Below are 16,011 nucleotides of genomic sequence, written 5' to 3'. Positions count from 1 at the left end.
GTGCTGAATCCTTGCTGTTATTTTTTCCACGCCTTTACGCAAGTGGTCCCTTTTCCTGAAAATGTCTTTCTCCATTGTCAACTCTATGCAAAATCTTTTTTTTTTTTTTAATTTGCCTTGTGGCTTAGAGTGCCCCTGGCCCACTGCCACTTGTCACCGGGTATATGTGTATCCACTTTGAGCAACTGTGCTGAGCAGAAAGACTGGATTCTCACAGGTGCTTAGTAAATGATTGCAGTTTTGAGCTATGAGGGAAGAGGGCTCCCTTTAATTCTCTTAAAAGCTCCAAGAGGCAAATCCATATTTGTTATTCCCACTTTACAAGTGAGGAATGTGAGGGACAGGGAGGCTGAGTAATTTTGCCCAAGGGCACATGGCTAATAATAGGTAGGGTTTTGAAGCAGGCCGTCTGGCTCCGGTGTGTGTCCCCTCACCTCTGCCTGACGCCACCTCCCCGTGAAACAGCCTGTGCAGGACAGACCAGAAAGTAGACAGGGTCACCAGGGTGGGGACTGTCAAGGAATGAGTGACTGGGGAGAGTGAAGAAGCTATTGCTAGAGTTCGAGTGAGAGATGCTGGTGGATTTGGATATATTTTGAAAGTAGAAGCAACAAGACGTGCTAATGGATTGGATGTGTGGCATGAGGCAAAGAGAGGAGCTGATGAGTTAGGTTTGGGGCCTGAGCAGCTGGGGATGTAAATGTCATTTGTTGAAAGGCAAATCCCAGGCGGAGGGCCAGGTTTGTGGAACATGGATCAAGAGTTTTATTTGGGATATATTACACTCAGATGCCTCAAATGGAATTGCCGAGTAGGCTGCTGTGTGTACAAATCCAGTTCCAGGACGAAACACAGACTAGACTAGGGGAGCGTGGGCATCACCAGCCTGTTGGTGGTGTTAAAGCTGTGGGAATGAACAACTGTACCTGGTGGGGTTGGCAGAACAGAGGCGAGTTCCACGGGCTTGGGCTGAGCCCAGGGCCTCCTGACAGGGACTGAAATTGACTAAGGGCTGGCAGTGTGTGAAACAGCTCCTCTGGTCGATTCTGGTTTTTCAGTGAAATCAGAAGCAAGGCCATTGGCTGAGAATGCGGACAGAGTATCTGTGTGAAATTGTTGTTTCGGAAGCTGAGAGGCTGAGTTGACCAGGGACATTGAATAGAAATCACCTGAAAATGTGGAAAGCCTGAATGAGGCTTGTTGTCAGGAACGGAAGTGCAGCCAGGTAGGAGGTAATGTGTGTTTCAACCAGGAGCTGCTGTGTGCACAGGAAGAAGGTGGGTTTATGAGAGTTGAGGTTCAGGTGGGCGAGTGGGAAAGAAAGAGAGATGGCGGGAGGTTCAAGAGGTGGCTTCGTTGAATCAGCCTCCTTTCTGCTCCCACAGACCTTGGTACTGTTTTCAATGCTGGTTGAGTTTTCACTGGTGCCTCCCTATCTCTTTGCTCCCTATCTATCTCCCTGCCTACCACATTCACCTCTGTGGACCTCAGCCATCCTCCTCCTATTCCTCTCCTGCGCTCTCCTTCAGTTTCTTATCCTGAGAAACCAAGCCCACAAGCCAGCTCAGCCAGAAGAATTGGCCCCAGCACTTCAAAGGTACAGTCATACTGATCTTCTGTGTTTGACAAAGACTCCTGCCTGCATGCTAACGCCATGCTGATTTTCTTAGAATGCAGGCTCACTGAAGTCAGAGGAAGTTCTGTTCTGCAACTGGTCCACCGATCAACAAATGTGGTCCGAGGCTTACTAGTGATGGGGTCCATTGTGAGAGGTGAGGGTGGTCTCTGAGCCGTTCCCTTTGCCGTCTTCTGTAAGGAGCTTGTCGTCTGGTGGAGGAGACCGGCTGACTCAGGTGGGAAGGGTGTGGTGGACCTTGGGATGTGCCCCCTGTCTCCTTGTCTCCCTTCAGACACCTTCCCCCAGCTTTGGGGAGCACAGCTGGCAGATGGCCCTCTGCTATCAGCCCCCTTAGGAAATGCTATGGCTGAAGGTAGCCATTGAGCCAGAAGTCCGGCTCCTTTTTGAGGCAGCCTGTGTCCAGTGACTGGTCAACTCCAGGCTGTAAAGGCCCAACTCTCTCAACCCAAACTGAGCCATCTCAGAAGGGTCATTCCAGTTTCTGAGCTCCCTGGGGGGTGAGCTGAGGCCTTCAGGGCTCGACCTCTTTGTCTCCCCAGTTCTTATCCCCTTCCCGTCCTTCCTCAGATGCTGTCCCTGAGGGCATCCAACTCCCTTCACCCTCACCTCCCTCTCAGAGTCGCTACTGGGAACCCAGTTTGCATTGGTTGGTTCTGGGAGTGAGCCACGAAGGTGGACGCTGAGATGTATTGCCTTTAGGAACTGGTTTTCTTGGCAGAGCATGAAAACCACACCAGTACTCAAAAATCATCCCTTCCCTGGATTCCTTGTTTTCTGCAAAATTATAATTGCACATGGCATCTTCTGGGCCTCAAGCCCATATGCTTCCACAAGTGGAAGTCATGCCCACACTTTCTCCTCTGCTCCCCAGTCTCCAGACCAAGGCCCTCCTTCTTGGGTAGGCATGAGGACCCGGGGGCTGTGCCTGCTCCTGTCATGCTGGCATCGTGTATTCTGGGCTGAGAGACAGGTCAGAGCTCAGGACTTCCAGAGAAACTGGAAACTATGGGGGCAGGAGTGCCAGGAAGGAGGGAGCCAAAGGCAGAGCATTAACACTTATGTGAAAACTCCCCTCCCGGTCTGGGTCCACCTCCGCTGTGGGCTTATTTCTTAAAACTGAAGGACATGGGCTGGGCCCTCACCATCTGGGCCTGGAGCTCGGGGGGACCTTTTCTGAGACATCCACAAAGATGCTCCATGGGAAAGACGCAGCCTTGGGCACTGCCACACAGAGGGCATCCCTGCCAGGCTGTTACCAGAGCAACCCGATACACCCTCTGCCTCCCACCCTGCCTCCCGTCCCAACCCAGCCCTAGAGGAGGGAGGGCAGCAGAGTGAGTGGGGAGAAGAAACGGAAGGATGAGGAGGCAAAGCCATCCTCTCCCCATTCCCCAGGGCAGTTTCCTCAGCCCAGGGAGGCCCAGGCTGCAGGGCCAGGAAAGGTTAAATGGATAAGAGATCAATGATATTTGATTGGACTGAACTCTTAAAAATACCTAAAAAAGAAGTATTAACACCGAAGTGTGACTCAGAAAGTTGTGGGTTCTGCCTGAGCAGTCATCCGTGTAGAGCAGGATGCGTCAACAGTCAGCAGTATGTGTCTGCAGGGGTAGTGGTGGGAGAGAAAAAGGTCACTTTCTGCTACTGTCCTCCTGGGTTCATTCACTCAATAAACCTATGTCCTCCATTCTAGCTTTGCCCAAATGTGCCAAAATGACCCTATTTAAAAATTCTGTACATATTTCTAAGGTTTATTCAGAACCTGAAAGAGAGGTTGGTTCACTGGCACCCTCGGTTCCCCCCGGTCTCCACCCCCAGCCAGTGAGGGTGCAGCGCCTGTGTGCTGATTGCTGTTTTCAAAGCAAGGGGGCTATTGGGAACTGAGGAGCCACCCCAACTGTGCCTGCTGCAGCGTCTCCCCCAGAGAGGCCCCAGAGGTGGAGATACAATTAGAGTAGCCAAGACAGAAAGCTCTGAGAACTAGAATATTAATAGTAAGACTAGAATTGACATTCATCCAGGGCTCACCATTACTGCCGTCCCAGCTGTCTGTGGCCAGCATCCCCATGAAATAGTTTGAATACCGTCTCTGAGAAAAGCTGGACGCCACATGCTTGTTGACGGCTCAGTGTTGGGTGCCAAAGGGACTCTTCTCACTCGAGACAATAGAAGGAAAGGATAGTCTAGTTCAGGGCTTGCAAATTTCATGTGCACATAGATCACCTGGGCTCTTGTCAAAATGCAGAGTGGGATCTAGAGTGCGGCCAGGATTATGCATTTCTAAGTAGCCCCCAGGTGATGGCAGCACTTTGGTGCATGGACCACATTGCCAGTAGCAGAGACCCAGAACAGCGGGTCTCCGCCTTGGCTGCACATTAGAATCACATGGGGAAATGTGCAAAAAAAAACCCTCAGAGATTCAGATTTCGTTGGTCTGTAGTGGGACCCTGACACTGATATTTTTAAAACTCCCCTATAATTCTATAAACTGCTAAGATTGAGAAGCACTGATAATAATAAGAATCGTAATTGTTATTTATTTCACAAAGTTATTGATTTATAGACGATAAATGTGGCTGAGGAGTTAATGCCTGCATGGACAAAGGATGATTCATTTAATTCTCTCCAGGTGAGATTAAAAACGCCAAGGAAGTATCACCCCGCCTACACCCTGGTACCTCATGCCATTGTAGGAAGTGGCTGCTGATAAAGCTGCCCTTCCACCCTCATCACATCCAGAAAGGCCCCACTGAATGGGTTGTAGTTGCTCTGAATCGTCTGTGCAGGAGGGGAGGAAGGGTACAAGTGGGTGCGTAGGCTTGAGAGACATCTACGCATCTGCGGTGGACATTCTGCACGAACACGCTGACTGAAATGCCCTTGGTACGTGAAGCCTTCCTCAAGTCTCACAGTTTAAAAAGTACTGTTTTTCATTTGCCACAAGGTGTTGATGGCAATACTTTGAGAACAGTCACCCTGTAAAGTTCTTCAGTGCTTTATGTATTACTTTCCCAGGACTGCTCTGACAAATTGCTGAAAACAAAACGGGCGGCTTAAAACAACAGAAATTTATTCTCTCACAGCTCTGGGGGCCAGAGTCCAAAATTAAGGTGTTGACAGGGCCGTGCTGTCTCTGAAGCCTCTGGGGGAGAGTCTGTTCCATGTCTTCCTCTTAGTTTCCGGTGGTTTCTGGCAATCCTTGGTTTTGCTTGGCTTGTAGATGCATCACTCCAATCTCGGCCTCCGTCATCACGGAATCTTCCCTGTGTCTGTCCTCTTCTTCTTCTTCTAAGGACACCACCCTACTCAAGTATGACCTCATCGTAACTAACAACACATGCAATGGTCCTATTTCTAAATAAGATCACATTCTGGGATTTGGGGAAGATCATGAATTTGGGGGAAGATACTCTCCAATCCAGTGCACTTTTCTTACCTAAAGATGGAAAGATTCTGGAAAAAAAAACCAAAACATGGAAAGACTCCTAAGGGTATCACAGATACATATTAGAAACACCTTGTCCAAGTGCCTTGCGAAATGACCCTTAAATGAGAGTCCTCTGTCTTACACCAGAGCCCACCCTGTTCCCTTTCCAGCAACTTCTCGGGCAGTGCACTGCAATGGTAACAGAACGTGGAGCCTGGTGGACCTGAGGTTGCTTCTCCGCTTAGCTGTGTGACTTTGGTTAACTTTCTTGGGTTGCATGATCTGTAAAATGGGGCAGTAGGGGAGATAATCAAACATCTGTGGGCACTTTCTTCTGTGTGATACACCATACAAGAGCCTTTAGAGATGTTATTGGATTCACAGAAATATCGTCCTCATGAAGCTGTGAGGATACAGTAGTTAACATATAGCCTGTACCTGATAACAGCACAGGTGATGAACGAATGAGTTCCTTTTCCATTATTCCTCACTCCAGGGGCTAGCAATTTCTCGTACTCCCTAAGCAGAGCCCAGATAACCCACCCATGCATTTCTGATGGGCAACCTGGAGTGGGAGCATTGCAAGTCAGCTCTGCCAGGAACTCCACTGTGACTTGGGCAAGCCACTTAAAATGCTTTCCGTCGAGTGGTTCACACTGCTGCCTACTCAAGGATGAGCAGCATCTAAGAGCAACATGCCAGTGTGGAAAGTGGAGGCCCAGGGCCTGGCGGGTGAGAAGGTGCGTGGGCTGTGGAGCAGCCCTGTCCCGAGTCCAGTACCAAAGTGGTCCTGAGCTCACCTGCTCCACCCCACCATCTGCCCCTCTGCGCACCTGCTCTAATTTTACCAGGCTGTGTTCAAAGCTCTCTGTGGATCTACCAACGGTTAATTGGCTTCTGGCCTTTAAAGAAAATGTGAAACTAACAGAAGAGCCCCTCTGTGGTTTGAGACAGTGTGTGTGTGTGTGTGTGTGTGTGTGTGTGTGTGTGTGTGTGTGTGTGTGTTGCCTTGCTGTCCTGCAGGACTTCCTGTCTCTGCAGGTTCTTTCTCCACCCTATTAGCTCTGGAAGTCACTGGGCCCTCATGCAGATCTGCCAGCCAGCATGTCACATCTTTGATTTGCTCTCTCCAGGGACCTCTCCATTGAGGGCTGGTATGTCCTCCTGGCACAGTTGACACTTCTTTTTTTATTTTTTTTAAATTGAAATATATAGTTGATTTATAATGTGTTTCAGGTGTACAGCAAAGTGACAATTATACATATGTATATAAATCTATTCATATACATATATCTAATTCTATTTCTTTTCCCTTATAGATTATTGCAAGATATTGAAAATAGTTTCCTATGCTCTACAGTATAAACTTGTTGTTTATCTATTTTGTATATAGTAGTTTGTATCTGCTAATCCCAAACTCTTCATTTATCCCTTCCCCACCTGCTTTCCCTCTTTGGTAACCATGAATGTATTTTCTATGTCTGTGAGTCTGTTTCTGTTTTGTGAATAAGTTCATTTGTATCATATTTTAGATTCCGCATATAAGTGATACCATGCGATATTTGTCTTTCTCTTTCTGACTTACTTCACTTAGTATGATCATCTCTAGGTCCATCCATGTTGCTGAAGATGGCATATTCCATTCTTTTATGGCTGAGTAGTATTCCATTGTGTATATATACCACATTTTCTTTACCCAGTCATCTGTCAATGGACATTTAGGTTGCTTCCATGTCTTGGGTATTGTAAATAGTGCTTCTATGAATATTGGGGTGCATGTATCTTTTCGAATTAGAGTTTTCTCCTGATATAACCAAGGAGTGGGATTGCTGGATCATATTGTAAATCTATTTTTAGTCTTCTGAGGAATCTCCATACTGTTTTCCATAATGGCTGCACCAAGCTGCATTCCCACCAGCAGTGGAGGAGGGCTCCCTTTTCTCCACAGCCTCTCCAGCATTTATCATTAGTGAACTTTTGAATGATGGCCATTCTGACCAGTGTGAGGTGATACCTCATTGTAGTTTTGATTTGCATTTCCCTAATAATTAACGATACTGAGCATCTTTTCATGTTGGCACAGTTGACACTTCTGATGGGTATGACCATCTTTCAGGTGTCAGGCAGTGAAGATATAGGGGATCCCACTCCCAGTTTATTGGACAAGACTTGTAACATCCCAGCTCCACAATAATAACAACCCATCACAATTTTAAGGAGCACTAAATTTTCCCAAGCACAGTCACACATATTATGTCGTAAAGTCACAGCATCCTCATGGAGGCTTTGTGCCCATTTTACAGATGAAGATCCTAATCCCTTGTCTAGATGTGATCTGCAGACAGCAGCACTGGCATTGCCTGGGGGCTGGTTAGACACTACAGAATCCCAGGCTCAGAACTGCTGAATCATGACCTGCAGTTTAAGACGATTCCCAGGTGATTCGTGTGCACATTAAAGTGTGGAAGCCCTAGACTAAAACTCAAAAAGATTCAGTGACTTTCCTAGAATTCTAGGGCAACATGGTGGCTCACCTGGGACAAGAACCCAGGCTCTGAGCCTCCCAGAAAAATGCTTTTCTTTTAATAATGTTCCACTCTCTGCTTGAAGGCATACCCATCCATTAAGTCAGCTCCCTCCTGAGCCACCTCCACATTCTCACCCTGAAGACCCAAGCAGAGCCTGCGTTTGCTCCTGAAGCCCTGGGTGGGCTCCTCTGTCCCAGTAGTGAATGCACTGAGCCTTGTAACGAGGTGGAGAAAATCGAATCAAATGTCTTCTAGGGCGGCCACTGGGTTTGTCCGGAAGAGCTACGTACATCACTTGAGGGGCATACCTGAGCAATGGGGGAGCAAAGGGAACAACCTATTGTGCAAAAGGAGGAGTTTGTGTTGGTCCTGAGAATGAGGAGGACCAAGGTAGGGAGAGAAATTGGAAGAAGAGAGAGAGGAGGAAAGAATACCAGAATCTTGTAAGAGGTGGTACAGTAAAATTTCTAAATTCTTGGTTGGAATGGATTGCTTTTTGTATTTTGTTTGGTGGTTGGCTGGGTGTGTGTGTGTGTGTGTGTGTGTGTGTGTGTGTGTGTGTGTGTTGCGGTGAATGGGCTGTGTTTTGCACAAAGTGGAGGCTTGGAGTGACGCATTGAAGCCGAGAATTGACCGGTGCCAGAGAGGTGTGAGGCCTCAGCAGGCCCCCGGGACTGCATAGTAACAGGTAGAGGACAGCTTGTCTCTCATTTTTCTTGGAAGCCCCAGGACCTAGCCCAGTGCTCCCAAAGTATTTCTCCTATGAATGAATGAGAGCTGAAGAAGTTCATAAATATTATCCAGTCCAATTCCTTTTTGTTTCTACTTGTTATTTAATTTTTAAATCATACTATGTATTAAATATTTCAACATGAAAATGTAAATGTATATTAAAAAAAATAATGATCAGATAAACACCGATATACTCATCATCCAAGTTAAGAAACAGAACATCAAAATACCTTCTGTCTTCTGGGTGCCTCTCCCCAAATACATCCCCTTCTCGCCCCTACTCAGAGATGAGCTGGCCAGACTTTGGTATGAAGCCTTCCTGTTTTTTCCCTTGCAGTTTTACCGCATGTGTAAATGGAGTGATACTGCATGTATTATGTTGCACCTTGCTTCATGAGCTCAACATCCGCGTCGAGGAGTGCAGTGCGATGTTTTCATTTTCACTGTGGCATATTCCCTTGTACAATTATCCCAATTTGTTTAGCCATTACATTGCCAGTGGATGTTTGGTTTGTCTTGAGAACTTTGCTGATACGAACAATGCTGCAGTGACCAGTCTCACCCATGTCCATCCATGGAGTTGCTCGGTCCTAGAGGATGCCTATACTCAATTTTACTAGATAGGACAAACTCTTTCCCAGAGGTATGAACAAACTTACACTTCCACCAGTTAGTTCTACTGGAGCGTTCCCAAAGCTACAGAATCCTTGCCAACACCTAGTAACGTCAGACTGAAATGTTTGATGATCTTGGGAGTGTAAAATAGCACCCCAGTATGTTTTCAATTTTGATTTCCCTGACTGCTAAAGAGGTTAAGCACCTTTTCCTCTGTTTATCGGTCATTTGAATTTTCTTTCTTTTTTTTTTGAAAAGAGCCTATTCAGATCTTTTATCTGTTTTTTGGGTTTTTTTTTTATTGATTTATAATCATTTTACAATGTTCTGTCAAATTCCAGTGTAGAGCACAATTCTTCAGTTTCTTTTACCTGTTTTTAAAAAATGCTGTGTCTGTTTCTCACAGGTTTCAGCTTTATAATAATTACTAGTTATCAGTTATTGTGAGACCCTCTTATCTTTTTTAGCAGTTTCTTGACTGTTTATAAATTTCTAAATAAATTTTGGAATTGTTTTGTCAATCACAAAAAATACTGTGAGGATTTTTTTTTTATAATTATATGGAATCCTTAAATCAATTCAGGGGAGAACTCACATCGTTTGATATTTCATCTTCTAAAATGTGAACATGAAATTTCTCTACAGCTATTTAGAAATTCTTTTAATAAATTTTATTAATAATGTCTTCTAATAAAGTTTTTTTAATCTAATAAAGTTTTTTTCTCTATAAAGGTTCTTGTTCATTTTGTGAGATTTATGTACCAAAATTTTATATTTACAAATTCTATAATACAATAAATCTTTGTTTTTGAAGAATGATATTTTATACGTTTGTTGCTGAGACATAGAAATGCAGTGGAATCATGTGTTACCAGCTTTCCATTCAGCATCTTTATTAAACTCTCTTGCTAACTTTAATATTTTGTCTGTAGATTCTTTTGGATTTCCTTCACTTACAGATTCATTTGGGTTTTTCTCCCCCACATCCCTTCCTCTGTAAATGGTGATCTCTTGCTTTCTTCTTCGCTGACCCGTATGCCATTTATTACTTGGCTTATTATGCAGGTTAGTATCTCCAGTAGCAGGCAGAAGTCGTGATAGAGAAGGCATATTTTTTGTGTGTGTGACAACTTTATTGTGGTGTGGTTCCTGTACAGTAAACTACACATACTTCATATGTACAATTTGATGAGTTTTGACAGATGTTCACACCTGTGAAACCACCACCACAATCCAGATAGCTAGAGAAGGCATACATTTCTTACTCCTAATTTCAGAGGGATTTGTTTTGACATTTCCTCATTGATGATGCCTCTTGATGTAGGTTTTTGTAGCTATATTTGCAAGTTAAAGAAGTCTCATCTTTAAGAATTCTTTTTCATGAAGAGATACTGATTTCTTTTTTCTCTTAAGAATGAAGTGGAACAGACGTGGAACGAAGAACATACGTGGAAAATGCCTGTATCATAAACATATGAATTTCCACAAACTGAAGCCATCGTGTGACCAGCACCCAGATCAAGAGAAAGCTTGTCGCCAGCTCCTGAGAGGCCACCTTTCCATCTTATCCCTCAATCCATGGAGGTAACCAATTTTCTGATACCATAGGTTAGTTTTACCCGTTTTTTAGTCCCTTGTATAAGTGGGGTTATAGTATGCTGTCTGTGTGTCTGAAGTGTTCTGTGCAACATTATGTTAGTGGGATTCATCTATACTCTTTTTGTGCAATTGTAGATCATCTGTTCTCATTGCTATAGTGTATTCCATGGTGTGAATGTACTGGAATCTCTTTATCCTGCTATTGATGGGCATTTAGGTAGTTCCCAGGAGTCTATTATGAACAGTGCGGCTATGGCTATTCTAATACATGTCTTTTGTGAAATATATATGTTAGATAATAGACCTAGGGGTAAACTGATAAACCATAAACTATGTGCATGTTCCACTTCAGCAGAAAACGCCACCCCATTTTCCAAAGTGGCTGCAACAGTTGACGCTCCCATCAGGAGAGTTGGAGAGTTTCACTTGCTTTATATGCATGCTGAATTTTATCAGTGTTCCTGCATCTATTGAGATGACCATGGGATCATCTGATTTTTTCCATTAATCTATTAATGTGGTGAATTATGCTTATAATTTTTCCTAATGATGAAGGACCCTTTCATTCCTGGGAAGAATCCAACTTGGTCAAGATGTACAAATTGTACATTGTTGGATTCCGTGTGCTGCTATTTTGTGTAGGATTTTACCTCTGTCTTCATTGGTGGGGTTGTACTCTAGTTTTCATTTGGCAATGACCCTAGCTTCCTGAAAGGTTATGAATGCTAAGATAAACCCTTCACAGCCTCCATCTCTAACAATCTCTGACTCCCAGATTCTCCCATACTGTTCAGAAAACTGCAGATTTGATCCTCTCTCTGTTCACTTGACAGGGACTTGGCCTAAGGATTCCCTAGGCAGAGAGTGAAGCATGGCTCTTACATTGACCACCCCACCTCCTGCCCCAGGAATCTTTAGTGCTGTGTGCATGTCTGCTAAAGCCCCCGGATCACATGAGCTCTCACACACTCACAAGGAGTGGATGGAGAGTGCGACTGTAGGGGCAGAGGAAGAAAGCCTTTGCATTCATGAACCTGAGGCCCACTCTGCCGTGTTGGCACTAGCTGTCTCTAACTCTGCCTCCACTCTGCTGCTGGGGGCTCCTCTCCTGGCCTCCCCCGGCCCCACCCTTTCTCTGGTGCTGGTGCAGGATGGAGAGCTCCCGGATCACAAGGCTCCAACTCGCCCACCCCTCCCCAGTCACTAACCACAATACTCCCACACAGGAAATTGGTAAAAATGAGAATTCATGCCTCTTGAAACAAGGTAGGACAGACATTTTTCAGTGTGGCATCTCCAAGAGAACTTTTTCCACAAAAGCTTCCAGATCAGCGCCCCTGAGAGTTTGATGGGAAATGGGATATTTACGTTGTCTCAAAGAATGTCTCACAAACAGCTTATTAATAACAAAGGGGGAAAAAAGCAACTTTACCACTGACAGACATGTTAATCAAGTGAACAAGGGTAATATCACCAACCCTGGGGCTCACTGACATCATGTCCCCTGAGAAGGACTCACCTTTTCCATGATGTGTCTGCTAAAATCACAAGGAAATATCAGAAAAATCCAAACTGAGGGACGTTCTGAGAAGTAGCTGGTCTGAGTTCTTTTAAAAATGTCAATGTCTTAAAAAAAAAAAAAAAAAAACGGAGGCAGAGGCATAGTTACAGATCAAAGGTGAGTAAAAGGACTTGACAGCACCATCAATGTGTGATCCTGGGTTGGATCCTGAACCAGGGGCTGTAAAGGACGTGACTGAGATAGTTGGTGAGGTTATAAAATAGACGTCTTAGAGAGTAATATTGGGTCAATGTTAAATTTGACCCTGATAATGGTGCCCTTGTGACATAAGAGAATGTCCTTGTCTTTCGGACATTTACACTGAGGGGTTTAAGGATAGAGGAATATGATGCCTATAATTTTCCTCTATTGATTCAGAAAAAAAAGTTGTATCTATCACATACGTAGAGTGAGAAAGAGTGTTCACACTTGGTCAATCTGGGAGAGTTCTTTGTATATTCTTGCAATTTTTCTTTTCTGGGTATTATCTCAAAATAGTAAGTTTAAAAAGTACTTCCCTGTCTAGCAAATGAAAACCCACAAATGTGAAATGATAAGGATCACTTTGGTGGTTAGAAATATAAAGTGTAGTTATTAACACATGCTTGGTGCTGGAGACCTTGAGAGGAAATTGCTTATCTTCTTAACCCTTTGAGGAAAGGATCATCACCCCATGTGTACAGATGAGAATGATGAGGTCTACAGAGGTGAAATAAAACACTCAAGGTCACCCATCAAATAAGCAGCAGGACTGGGATTTCACCGAGGTCTGTGTGACTCCAAAGCCTTCAGGTGCCACAAATTCCTGGGTATGTGACCCTGACAAAAACTGACCAGCAGAGACGGTGGCATTTATGTCCTCTTCTGAGCTGTTGGGTTAACTCATCCTGAGTTTTCTGAGACCTACCTCATGCCAGGCACTGCCTTGGATGTAGTGGGTGGAGACCAACAAAACAAAACAAAAAAAAACCAAGATGGGAGTAGAGTCTGGTGGGGAGGACAGCCCAAAGAACAGGATGGTGGATGTGGACAAGATCTACCATGAGAAGCAAGAGCTTCTGGCAGCCCAGATGTGAAGGATGTTGATTCTGCCTGCCACGATGGCTTTGAGTAGCCTTAGGTAGCTCACTCTGTGTCTGATGGGGATTGACGGAGGTAAGGGAGAGGGCCCCCGCGTCCGAGTGGACGTTATAACCTGGACTGGTACCAGTTCTGCCTCTTGGGAGCCGTGCAGGTCTTGGAGAAATTGTCTAAAATACCTGCAGAGTTGATCTGGAAACTGGATCGAGTGTAAGTGGAATGTTCATGTGGCTGGTTCAGGGTCTTTTTTAGGAGCTGTGGCTTTGTGGGGACCTAGGAGTAGCTAAAAAGAAGACAGTTTGGTGGTGATTATACTGATGCTCCTGTGTCTTCTGGTCACTAAGGAAACCAGGACAGAGGTGTCCCCAAGCCTGGTTTCAAAATGGATATTCTGAACCAAGCTCAAATAATACAGGGGAGAAAAAGAGGAATAATAGATTATTTCACAAACTCTTTTTGTATGCAGGGAACAGGGATGAATAGTGTCAGGAGAGAAAAGGAGAAGCATAATTTTTTAAAACTAAATTTTACATCGCACTGCTTTTTCTTTTTTGGAGGGGAGATAATTAGATTTTTTTTTTTTAATGAAGGTACTAGGGATTGAACCCAGAACCTCATGCATGCTAAGCACACGCTCTACCACTGAGCTATACCCTCCACCTCCAAGAGAAGGATCTTAACGCTCTACCTTCAACCTTAACTTGGGAGTGTTTTCCTGGGGTAGAGATGGAAGTCCTCCTAGCATTGCCTTAAGAGTTGTTCAGATGCCCATGAGCTCTGAAGCATACTGTTGTTACCAGACACCCTGGTCTCTAGGTTTCTCCCTCAGAAGTTGGAATCAATAGATCAGACAATACCAATAGGTACAGATGTACAAAGGTGCCCACCCTAAGTCAACACAGCCTGAGCACAGGTTTCCCCAGAGGTGGAAATGCCCACTGCCTGAGAGCTGGTACTCAGACCTAGGACAGACCCAACCTCAGGCCACTACAGCTTAAGAGAGGAGCCCAGGACGCTCCCATAACCCCACCGGGGGCCAATATATGAGCAATGGCTGGCCCACAAAGGGTACTCACACGATGGAGAGTATCATTATTATGTGAAGTCAAAATGCACCACTTTGGCATAAGGATTATTTTGAGCTAAAGGCAGTTGAGAATCAACCAGTGCAGAAAGAGTTCTCTGCCCTTCCCTCACCTGCCAAAAGCAGGGGATAAATGTCCCAAAAGCAGGGGATAAATGTCCCAAAAGCAGGGATAAAATGTGGCCACCCCGTACCAGGAAAAGGAAAGTGACTCTTATTATCAAAGATGAGATGTTGACACCAAGATGAGTTTGCATAAACAGACCTTACTTCCATTAGTTCTCTCATATGTTTCCTTGTCACTTCCCCATGATTTATCACCCCTTGAAGCCCAATCCTCCTTTCCTTTGTTAAAATGGTATGTAAGCCCCCAAGTCTAACTGCTTCTTTGAGTTTCAGTCTTTTTCTGTGAACTCCCATGCGCCCGGACATTAGTAAAAATTATGTCTTTTCTCCTGTTAATCTGTCTTTTGTCAGTTTAATTCACAGACCCCCAATTACTGAATATAAGAGGTAGAGGAAGCTTTTTCTGCCCAGAGTATGATTAATAATGTTCATCTCAGACTCCCCGTGTACCGCTTTTTGTCACGCAGATGCCTTTTGCTCTCCAAGTCATTGGGAGAGAATTCCAGGTGTGGACTAGTAAATTAATCTACGATTTAATCAGAAAATCGTCTACAAAATGGAAACTTCTCTGCTTTGAATTTGTCACTGATTGCCATTTTCTATTCCCTAAAAACTTACTATTGAAAAAAACATGTCATTATCAAAGGCAACTTTCAAAATAAAGAGGAATAGTCTGATATCTGACTGTTTTCATTTATGCCTGTTTCATTCTGGAATGTGATCACATGCATCTGTGTCTTGGCACAGATAATCTTAGTATATATTGCCACCTTATTCTGGTTTTTTTGATCTTAGAGATTTTTCTGGGTTTCTACGTAGTTTTCACAATGATTTTTTTCCTTTCATTATTCGTCATTCTTCAGAGAGCATTACCTCCTGGGACTCCTGTGATGAACATACCGTTGGTTGCTAAGCCTCTTCAGCGGGGAATTCCTGTAATTTCACTTTTTCATCTCTTCCAATGACTAGAGGAGTTCTGGGAATATGCAAGGTCCTCAGTAAGTATTTGTAGCCTTGGAAAAAAAAAATGTTAGTAGAAGATAAATTCTGGGAAAATAAAAGACCATGTAAAAGGCTGAGATCTAATCAGTTCTTCTTGCCTACAATGTAGCATAAGTTTCAACTAAAAATACAAATATTATGCTATTAACCGCACACTTGTCTCCATGTTCAACCCTTCAAAGCAATATTGTGGTTATACCTTTGATTGTATACAGGCAATGTTCCTGACCACTCGTGCACAGGAAATAAATATTTAGCGGTAAGAAACAAAATCTGTTTATTGCAGCTTTTGGTGGCAGAGTAATTTACGTGGGGAATTAAATGATATAGATGGCCAAAATATTTTCTGATAAGCCGGCTTTATTATCAACAACATATATGCTTTTATTAAACTCAGGCTTCTGTCTACCACTTTTTGTTAAGTAAATGCTTTTGTATCCTGCAAATCATTGGTGGACTTATAGCTGGAAAATGTAGAAAATCCAAAAAGACTCCCCCAAGTTTTTATCTACAACTCTGTAATATTGTCATATGAGAATTTAAAAAATATAGCATCATGTGAACAGAACCCTGGGCTGTGCTTCAGAAGACCTGGGTTTTTTTCGGTTCTGACTCTGC

General features: G+C 44.1%; 1 protein-coding gene across 14 annotated transcripts in view; it reads left to right on the top strand.

Annotated features, from left to right (window-relative positions):
* Positions 1-16,011, top strand: part of CCR8 (C-C motif chemokine receptor 8) — a 99,457-nt gene that overhangs the window by 66,883 nt on the left and 16,563 nt on the right. For 12 of the 14 annotated variants that reach the window (XM_064496706.1, XM_064496710.1, XM_064496713.1 and 9 more), the window contains 2 exons: positions 10,355-10,525; positions 15,255-15,389. The gene's annotated coding sequence lies outside the window, so the exon portion shown is untranslated. Of the gene's footprint in view, positions 1-6,123; positions 6,221-10,354; positions 10,550-15,254; positions 15,390-16,011 lie in introns of those variants that run through there. The other 2 variants (XM_064496711.1, XM_064496707.1) reach the window with 2 other exon arrangements.

The sequence above is a fragment of the Camelus dromedarius genome, chromosome 17 (assembly GCF_036321535.1).
Source record: "Camelus dromedarius isolate mCamDro1 chromosome 17, mCamDro1.pat, whole genome shotgun sequence".
In the NCBI taxonomy this organism is placed as follows: domain Eukaryota; kingdom Metazoa; phylum Chordata; class Mammalia; order Artiodactyla; family Camelidae; genus Camelus; species Camelus dromedarius.
This window is presented reverse-complemented; position numbering and strand designations above follow the sequence as displayed.